Source organism: Callospermophilus lateralis, chromosome 15 (assembly GCF_048772815.1).
Source record: "Callospermophilus lateralis isolate mCalLat2 chromosome 15, mCalLat2.hap1, whole genome shotgun sequence".
NCBI lineage: Eukaryota > Metazoa > Chordata > Mammalia > Rodentia > Sciuridae > Callospermophilus > Callospermophilus lateralis.
Genome location: NC_135319.1, coordinates 7585321 through 7595778, shown reverse-complemented (window position 1 = coordinate 7595778; position 10458 = coordinate 7585321). Strand labels below are relative to the sequence as shown.

At 38.5% G+C, this 10458-nt stretch overlaps 1 pseudogene; it reads left to right on the top strand.

Annotated features, from left to right (window-relative positions):
• The first annotated feature begins 1546 nt into the window (after positions 1 to 1546).
• Positions 1547 to 2837, top strand: LOC143381373 (eukaryotic translation initiation factor 5 pseudogene; annotated as a pseudogene).
• Positions 2838 to 10458: the final 7621 nt, after the last annotated feature.

Below are 10458 nucleotides of genomic sequence, written 5' to 3'. Positions count from 1 at the left end.
TGTCCGTGTGTGTTTTGTGTTTAAAATGTTTTGTGATTTATGTGGATTTATAATCAAATTTTCACAAGATTATTCTCAGAAATATTCATCCACCTGAAATACATATTTTTTTTCCTAGTACTGAAAACTAACTTCAGTGAATGGTGCATACATATCCTAAATATTTTACAGTAACTGACCCAGATTAACATCAAGGCAAGTAGATATCTATGGGACATGATGTGTATTTCGATGTTCATTTTTATTCAACACTGGTACATTACTATTTCTGCAGTTAATGCACATCATACAATATATATTTCATGCAATATTTCGCAAATTTATATGCATATGTTTCACGTTCAATCACTTCCTCCTTCAGAACACATGTATTCCTCCAGGTTTCTTGACTATTCTTTTCATGAGACTTCTATCCAAACACATTATTTTTGCTTTGCATAATCACTTTTGGAGCAAAACTCACATACCTTTCAGGATAAACCATAACCCTAATATTACCATTAGATGTATAACTGGTTGGTATGAATGATTGTATATCAATATGAGATTTCTTTTATGTTTTCAGATATCAATTCAATGCATTATTTTAAGCGGGACCAGTTATATTATTTTCACAAAGTATGATCTATTCATGCATTATCTGCATATTCATAGACACAGGGTACACCTATTTGTACCCTGAATACTAATTTATACGTCTACAAAATATTGCTACAGAAATGGTGAAAGAAATACTCATGTCACCTTATCTAATATACATTTTTTCACAATAATATTCTGGATACAAAATGCAAAGATCACACTTATGATTTTACCAAAGCCTAAATGGAAAGTGAGCATGGATTAATGAAAACATCCATGACCTGGTTACCTAATGCTCTAAAAGATCAATGCAATTTGTGACAACATATTTGTTTCTTCCTAAGATTATACATTCAAACTCAACCCGTTTGAAAATATCAAACAAAGTACACACTTTATACTTTTGCTGATTTCCTAATGTCTCTATTTATATCTGCTTTCCTACATATTTTCCACAATTCATCATTGTGACTGACTCTTCACATGTGCTGACATTTACATTCACTCTCTACCCGAAACCCTATTGGTAAAGAACTTTTGGTAGTCAGAGCGAGAACATTCCAGAGGTCGCCAGGCTCAGCGCTGCTGGTGTGGACGCGGATGTCGCTGGGACAGCCCTTCCCGCGGCTCGGCGGCGGCACCTGCCCGGCCGCCCTCCACTCGCCCGCCCCGCCGCTCTTTACCCAGTTTCCAGCGCCTCTTCCTCCCAGTCCCGGGCGAGCCGCCTTGGGTTTATGTCTTTATTTGACGAAAACGAGCTGTTGCGCAGCCATTGGTACCTGTATTGGGGAAACATAGCGTACAAGCAAGGAGCTTACAGCCTCAGTGGCGAAAATTTTTTCATGTCAGAGACCGAGAACTCTTGCAGTCGTTTATGTCATCCCTTCTTCTCCAGACAGAAGATACCAAAAAGATGCAATCAAAGATCTCTTCATCTTATTGATAAAGCCACTAATAAGCCAAAATGTCTGTCAACGTCAACTGCAGCGTGTCAGACCAGTTCTATCGCTACAAGATGCCCCGTCTGATTGCGAAGGTTGAGGGCAAAGGAAATGGAATCAAGACAGTTATAGTCAACATGGTTGATGTTTCAAAGGCGCTTAATCGGCCTCCAACGTATCCCACCAAATATTTTGGTTGTGAGCTAGGATCACAGACCCAGTTTGATGTTAAGAATGACCGTTACATTGTCAATGGATCTCATGAGGCGAATAAGCTGCAAGACATGTTGGATGGATTCATTAAAAAATTTGTTCTCTGTCCTGAGTGTGAGAATCCTGAAACAGAACTGCATGTCAATCCAAAGAAGCAAACAATAGGTAATTCTTGTAAAGCCTGTGGCTACCGAGGCATGCTTGACACACATCATAAACTCTGCAAATTTATTCTCAAAAACCCACCTGAGAATAGTGACAGTGGTCCAGGAAAGAAAGAAAAGGAAAAGAAAAATAGAAAGGGCAAAGACAAGGAAAATGGTTCTGTATCCAGCAGTGAGACACCACCACCACCACCACCAAATGAAATCAGTCCTCCTCCACATGCTGTGGAAGAAGAGGAGGATGATGATTGGGGAGAGGATTCAACTGAAGAAGCTCAGAGGCCTAGAATGGATGAAATTAGTGACCACGCAAAAGTTCTGATACCCAGTGATGATTTGGAAAGAACTGTAGAAGAGCGTGTCAATATTCTGTTTGATTTTGTTAAGAAAAAAAAGAAGAGGGTATCATTGACTCATCAGACAAAGAAATTGTCGCAGAAGCAGAAAGGCTGGATGTAAAAGCCATGGGCCCTCTTGTTCTAACTGAAGTTCTTTTTAATGAGAAAATTAGAGAACAGATTAAGAAATACAGGTGCCATTTCTTATGATTTTGTCACAATAACAAAAAAGCTCAATGATACCTTCTTCATGGTTTGGAGTGTGTGGTGGCAATGCATCAAGCTCAGCTCCTCTCTAAGATTCCACATATCTTGAAGGAAATGTATGACGCAGACCTTTTAGAAGAGGAGGTCATCATCAGCTGGTCGGAAAAGGCCTCTAAGAAATATGTATCAAAAGAACTTGCCAAAGAGATTCGTGTAAAAGCAGAACCATTAATAAAGTGGTGAAGGAAGCAGAGGAAGAATCTTCTGGTGGTGAAGAAGAAGATGAAGATGAGAACATTTAGGTGGTGTACTCAAAGACTGCCAGTGTACCGAAAGTTGAAACTGTGAAGTCTGACGACAAGGATGATGACATTGATATTGACGCCATTTAAAAGAATGGATGCAACCTAGCTTAACAGTGCAATGGTGCAAATTTTTCTCCATTATCAGCCAGAAGTGCAACATGTATGTGTAAAAGCTAAAATGGCTTAACATCATGCTACACTTTAATACTAAAAATATATTACTGTGAGTGGTCTGTAATTAGCCCAATGAGACATCTAGGAAGTCCATACACACATCAGTGAGCAAATGCAGTTTGCTTATTTATAGCATGTTTCTTTTGGAAAAACTAGTGGTGGACACATTTGGATCACATTTATACAGTTATAAAAATAAAGATTTGATTTTGGTCATTCTTCAGATTTTGGGCTCTGAATGACTTAGCTTAAGTAATTAGCTCCTTTTAAAAAGTGGTGCCATCATTTAACCTGACATGGTCCTTGGAGCCTGGTAGATTTTGTTAGGTGCTGAGACCATTCAGGGATTTTCAGCAGAATGTAAACAAACTTGTTTGTAATGATCTTACTGAGCTGTTAAATCTAGTACTTTTGAATTTTTTTAGTCCCTCAAATTGGCATCTGTAATTTTTTTGTGCTGAGGTAGACTGATAATCAAATGACAGTGCAACATCTTGTTGAGAAATAAAAATAATCTGAGTGTCCTATAAATAATTTTAAGAACTAGTTTTGAAGTTTGGAGTTGTGATTTTTCAGTTCATGTACACTAGCCCCAAATTTTAGTCTTTGGAGTCATGTGCATTGCACGTTGGATGAGCCAGGGAAAAAAATATTAAATTAACAAATAAGTATTTTAATGTGTATGTAGTGGTTGCTTTGTAACAAGAGAAAACTCAAACTTTGAGGTGTGATTAAATAATAAATTCTGATTTTATTTGGGGGAAACAGGGAAAGGTGCATTTAATATCTAACAAGAACTCAGCAGTTTTTCAGCTTTTACCCTTAAGGTTTAAATTATAATTTCAAAATGTTGAGAAATTCTATCTTGTGTTCAGTATGTCATGCACCCCCCAAAAAAAGAAAAAAAAATATTGTGGTTTATTCAATGCCTTTTACATTTGGACATGTAGCTTATGCTGTTTTAGATTTTGGTTATTGCCTTGCCAAAAAAGTGTTGCTATATTTCAAACTGGATTTTTCCCCAAAAAAAGTCTTATTTAAAAAAGAAACAAGTTAAAGGCATATTTCTACACACCTTTCTCACAACTTGACAGATCTTCCAAACAAAAGTTGAATAAGGAAGCTATAGAACTCAATAACATAATTAATACCCTAGACTTAATTGACATATATAGAATATACTACCCAAGATCAAGCAGTTACACTTTTTTCTCAGCAGCACATGGATCCTTCTCAAAAATAGATCATATATTATGTCACAGGGCAACTCTTAGACAATATAAAGGAGTAGAGATAATACCATGCATCTTATCTGATCATAATGGAATGAAATTGAAAATCAATGATAAAAGAAGGAAGGAAAAATCATGCATCACTTGGAGAATGAACAATAGGTTACTGAATGATCAATGGGTTATAGAAGACATCAAGGAGGAAACTAAAAAATTCATAGAGATAAATGAAAACACAGACACAACATATCGGAATCTATGGGACACATTGAAGTCAGTTCTAAGAGGAAAATTTATTGCTTCGAGTTCATTACTTAAAAAAAGAAAAAAACAACAAATAAATGATCTAATACTTCAACTCAAAATCCTAGAAAAAGAAGAGCAAAACAACAGCAAAAGAAGTAGAAGACAAGAAATAATTAAAATCAGAGCTGAAATTAATGAAATCGAAACAAAAGAAACAATTGAAAAAATTGACAAAACTAAAAGTTGGTTCTTTGAAAAAATAAATAAAATTGACAGACCCTTAGCCACGCTAACGAAGAGAAGAAGAGAGAGAACTCAAATTACTAGCATACGGGATGAAAAAGGCAATATCACAACAGACACTTCAGAAATACAGAAGATTATCAGAAATTATTTTGAATCTTTATACTCCAATAAAATAGAAGATAGTGAAGGCAACAATAAATTTCTTAAGTCATATGATTTGCCCAGATTGAGTCAGGAGGATATTGACAACCTAAACAGACCAATATCAATTGAGGAAATAGAAGAAACCATCAAAAGATTACCAACTAAGAAAAGCCCAGGACCGGATGGGTATACAGCAGAGTTTTACAAAACCATTAAAGAGGAACTAATACCAATACTTTTCAATCTATTTCAGGGAATAGAAAAAGAGGGAGAACTTCCAAATTCATTCTATGAGGCCAACATCACCCTGATTCCTAAACCAGACAAAGACACTTCAAAGAAAGAAAACTACAGACCAATATCTCTAATGAATCTAGATGCAAAAATCCTCAATAAACTTCTGGCAAACCGAAAACAAAAACATATCAAAAATATTGTGCACCATGATCAGGTAGGATTTATCCCTGGGATGCAAGTTTGGTTCAATATACGGAAATCAATAAATGTTATTCACCACATCAATAGGCTTAAAAATAAGAACCATATGATCATCTCGATAGATGCAGAAAAAGCATTCAACAAAGTACAGCATCCCTTTATGTTCAAAACTCTAGAAAAACTAGGGATAAGAGGAACATACCTCAATATTGTAAAAGCAATCTATGCTAAGCCTCAGGCTAGCATCATTCTAAATGGAGAAAAACTGAAGGCATTCCCTCTAAAATCTGGAACAAGACAGGGATGCCCTCCCTCACCACTTCTGTTCAACATAGTTCTCGAATCACTGGCCAGAGCAATTAGACAGACGAAAGAAATTAAAGGCATAAAAATAGGAAAAGTAGAACTCAAATTATCACTATTTGCAGATGACATGATTCTATACCTAGCAGACCCAAAAGGGTCTACAAAGAAACTATTAGAGCTAATTAATGAATTCAGCAAAGTGGCAGGATATAAAATCAACACGCATAAATCAAAAGCATTCCTGTATATCAGCGACAAAAACTCTGAAATGGAAATGAGGACAACCACCCCATTCACAATATCCTCAAAAAAAATAAATTACTTGGGAATCAACCTAACAAAATAGGTGAAAGACTTATACAATGAAAACTACAGAACCCTAAAGAGAGAAATTGAAGAAGATCTTAGAAGATGGAAAAATATACCCTGTTCATGGATAGGTAGAACTAACATCATCAAAATGGCGATATTACCAAAAGTTCTCTATAGGTTTAATGCAATGCCAAACAAAATCCCAACAGCATTTCTTGTAGAAATAGAGAAAGCATTCATGAAATTCATATGGAAAAATAAAAGACCCAGAATAGCAAAAAAATGCTAAGCAGGAAGTGTGAATCAGGCGGTATAGCTATACCAGACTTCAAACAATACTACAGAGCAATAGTAACAAAAACAGCATGGTACTGGTACCAAAACAGGCGGGTGGACCAATGGTACAGAATAGAGGACACAGAAACCAATCCACAAAACTACAACTATCTTATATTCGATAAAGGGGCTAAAGCATGCAATGGAGGAAGGATAGCATCTTCAACAAATGGTGTTGGGAAAACTGGAAATCCATATGCAACAAAATGAAATTGAATCTCTTTCTCTCGCCATGCACAAAAGTTAACTCAAAGTGGATCAAGGAAATTGGTATCAAATCAGAGACATGGCGTCTGATAGAAGAAAAAGTTGGCTATGATCTACATACTGTGGGGTCGGGCTCCAAATTCCTCAATAGGACACCCACAGCACAACAGTTAATATTTAGAATCAACAAATGGGACTTACTCAAACTATAAAGTTTTTTCTCAGCAAAAGAAACAGTAAGAGAGGTAAATAGGGAGCCTACGTCCTGGGAACAAATCTTTACTCCTCACACTTCAGACAGAGCCCTAATATCCAGAATATACAAAGAACTAAAAAAATTAGACAATGAGATAACAAATAACCCAATGAACAAATGGGCCAAGACCTGAACAGAAATTTCTCAGAGGAGGACCTACAATCAATGAACAAGTATATGAAAAAATGCTCACCATCTCTAGCAGTCAGAGAAATGCAAATCAAAACCACCCTAAAATGCCATCTCACTCCAGTAAGATTGGCAGCCATTAGGAAGTCAAACAACAACAAGTGCTGGCGAGGATTTGGGGAAAAGGGTACTCTTGTACATTGCTGGTGGGACTGCAAATTGTTGCGGCCAATTTGGAAAGCAGTATGGAGATTTCTTGGAAAGCTCGGAATGGAACCACCGTTTGATCCAACTATTCCCCTACTCGGTCTATTTCCTAAAGACCTAAAAAGAGCACACTATAGGGACACTGCTACATCCATGTTAATTGCAGCACAATTCACAATAGCAAGACTGTGGAACCAACCTATATGCCCTTCAATAGACGAATGGATTAAAAAAATGTGGCATTTATACACAATGGAGTTTTACTCTGCATTAAGAAATGACAAAATCATAGAATTTGGAGGGAAATGGATGGCATTAGAGCAGATTATGCTAATTGAAGCTAGCCAATCCCTTAAAAACAAATGCCAAATGTCTTCTTTGATATAAGGAGAGTAACTAAGAACAGAGTAGGGATGAAGAGCATGAGAAGAAGACTAACATTAAACAGGGATGAGTGGTGGGAGGGAAAGGGAGAGAGAAGGGAAATTGCATGTAAATGGAAGGAGACCCTCAGGGGTATACAAAATTACATTCAAGAGGAAGTGAGGGGAAAGGAGGAAAAATATAAGGGGGAGAAATGAATTACAGTAGAGATGGGTAGAGAGAGAAGAGGGGAGGAGAGGGGGGAGGGGGATAGTAGAGGATAGGAAAGGCAGTAGAATACAACAGACACCAGAATGGCAATATGTAAATCAATGGTTGTGCAACTGATGTGATTCTGCAATTTATATATGGGGTAAAAATGGGAGCTCATATCCCACTTGAATCAAAGTGTGAAATATGATATATCAAAAACTATGTAATGTTTTGAACAACCTACAATAAAAATTAATTAAAAAAAATTGGTACAAATTCTATACTCATTCTTCTTTCTAAACCTAATGACTATCTTGCTAATCCTACGGACTATCCCTTTTTGACTGGATATTCTGCTTGTTATTCCATCATCCAAGGTACAAGATCCTATTTCATTGTATATCGATTTATCTGAGACATCTGTGCAGAATATAATTAAAAGCTAAGTATCCCACTCAACTGCTCAATGCCCTACTTTGCTTCAAATCTTCCCTATATTTCTGTTTTCATACTTATATTTCACCTATATATTCTATATATCACAGGTTCCCTATACCATTATTCATCTTGCAGAATGAATCCTAACCCAAATCGAACATGTTATTAACCATTCACTGTTCCCTCAATCTAACTTTACAGCAGTGCAGGGACAGACTTGGTCTTACAATACAGGAATGTAGGAGATCTTCCACCTGCTGAGAATCTCAAAGATCCATGCAGAAATAATCCCTGAAGAAGATGTAGACTGCTATGAAGGACCCGAGAGAGCAAAAGTCATTTTCCATGGCAAACAACCTGGTCAGGATGAAGGAATGTGTCTGAATCAGACTCTCTCTTTTTAATGTAGAGCAAATGGACCAAACCAGGCCTGTGTGGAGATCTTTCCCCTGGTACCTATGGTTGATATACCATTCAAACTTGTGAAAGTGTCAGAGGAAGTAGGGGCAGCCTCCATCTCATGGGACCCAAGGAAGTAATTGTTAGGACAAAGTGGTTGCCAAGGCTGTGAGCTCATTCAGTTCATGAGGGAAGTGATCTACTTCACTTCTTTGGTGATGGAACCCTCTGAACTTGGGATCCCGGAAACCAGGCACCCAGAGCCAGGCCCAGTAACAGTCACAGAGGTCTCACTTGTTTTGGATTTATCATGGAGAGAGTCAGTCTTTCTTGGTACCTACAGATGTGAGGATGGCCAAATGCCAGGAAAATTCTGAAGAGGGGTCTTTCCTGAGAAAGCAGGTAGTGGCTTACCACTGGCTCCTGATAACTTCACAGAGTCGGCCAAGGAGTCCAGATTTGAGAACAAACAGGCCATTTCGTGGGAACAAACTATGGCCAACCTGGCAGAGAAGACTCCAGATAGTCACAGACCTACTTGAGGGAAGGAGGTGCCTTTATGGGAATGAGTGTGGGTTTGTGGTTTTGTCTCATGTTCTGAGAATGGGTAGGAAAAGCGGTTTCTTTTGTTTGGAATGGTCTGTTTCTAGTAAGTCATTTGACAAGGCGAGTGTTTCTATGTCTGTGTATCCCACTGTGTCCGTGGTTGTAGACATTACAATAGAAAATGCATCAATGGATGTGTCCTGTCTAGGAAAAAGCTTACCAACATTCATCCTGCCCAATTTATGAAAGAACAGAGGCTTACTTTATTGATGGGCAAGACCTGCTACCTTCCTAAGTTTCTGTTTTCTAACTGAATTCTGGCCACTCTCCAGAATAGGCTCATGGTTTTGTGACCAAGATATGTACCCCCTCCAAGCTCTGTGACATGGCCATGTACTGGATAGCTGAAAGGAATGGCTAGAATCTCAGACAACTCAGACATCAGTGTGACCAGAAAAGTCGCAGTGGAGAAACCCTGCTTTGGGCTTTTTGCTTACCTGTTGTTCTATAGCACTGAATGTCAGGAAGGTCTTTGCCTAAGGCCACCCCATTGTGAAGCCTGAATAAAACAGTTCTCTAATGGAAATGAATGGGCCTGTCCCTCTTTGAGTAATTGATTTCAAAAGGGATGTTTCTGAATCAGCCTGTTGGCCCTGTGTGAGGCTGTGGCTTAAATTCTCAGCACCTGATGGTTCTAAAGAATGATGCCATGTGAGCATCCAAAACCAAAATGGCCAAAAGAGCATTCATTATGGATGAAGTCTCTCCCCATCCTCTGTAAGGTTCCTAAACTCCATCAAGTGAGAATAGGAATCCTTTGGGTCAAATTAGTTCTTCAAAGCCCTGCAGAGTCCAGCCCATTGGTGCTTCGGTTTTCTCATGACCCCAATCCACATTAAGAATCTAAACCCCACAGTCAGTAGGCCTCAAATTGGAGAAGCAGAACAGTATTAATGGTAGGCCTATTTGATCACTCCTGGTCACAGGAAGGGTGTCCAGGCCACCCTGATTTCAGACAAATGACAGGCAAGGGAACTTATTTTGGACACTGTCTTGTCCAGCGCCCCTCATAGAAACCTCCAGCTAGAGGTTATGATGAGTGTCTATATGGAAGAAGATGAGGGCCATGTGGGAGTGTTTTGGTTTAAATTGTGGTCATTTGTGTGGCGACTGGAAGAGATGACTGGGTCCACCTGGGCTTGAACTCTGGTGTGAATCCCCTTAGAGACTGAGTTCTGGAACTGACCTCAGAGAAGTATTGCCATGAGTTGAGTTGGGATTTTAGGAGGCCACACATGAGAGTCGTCCTTATAAACTGAGGTCAAGGCCCAGGTTGGCTTTCCACAGAGCACTTGGAATCTCAGCCAAGATATCCCATGATTTTATTCTTAAAGACTTGGCAGCCATAGTTGAGAGTCAAAACACACATGGAGTTCACATTGTAGACCTCAATTGGCCTGGCTTCATGAGGCCTTTTGTCCACTCTCTGGGAAGCCTTATTTATGAGACTTCTCCA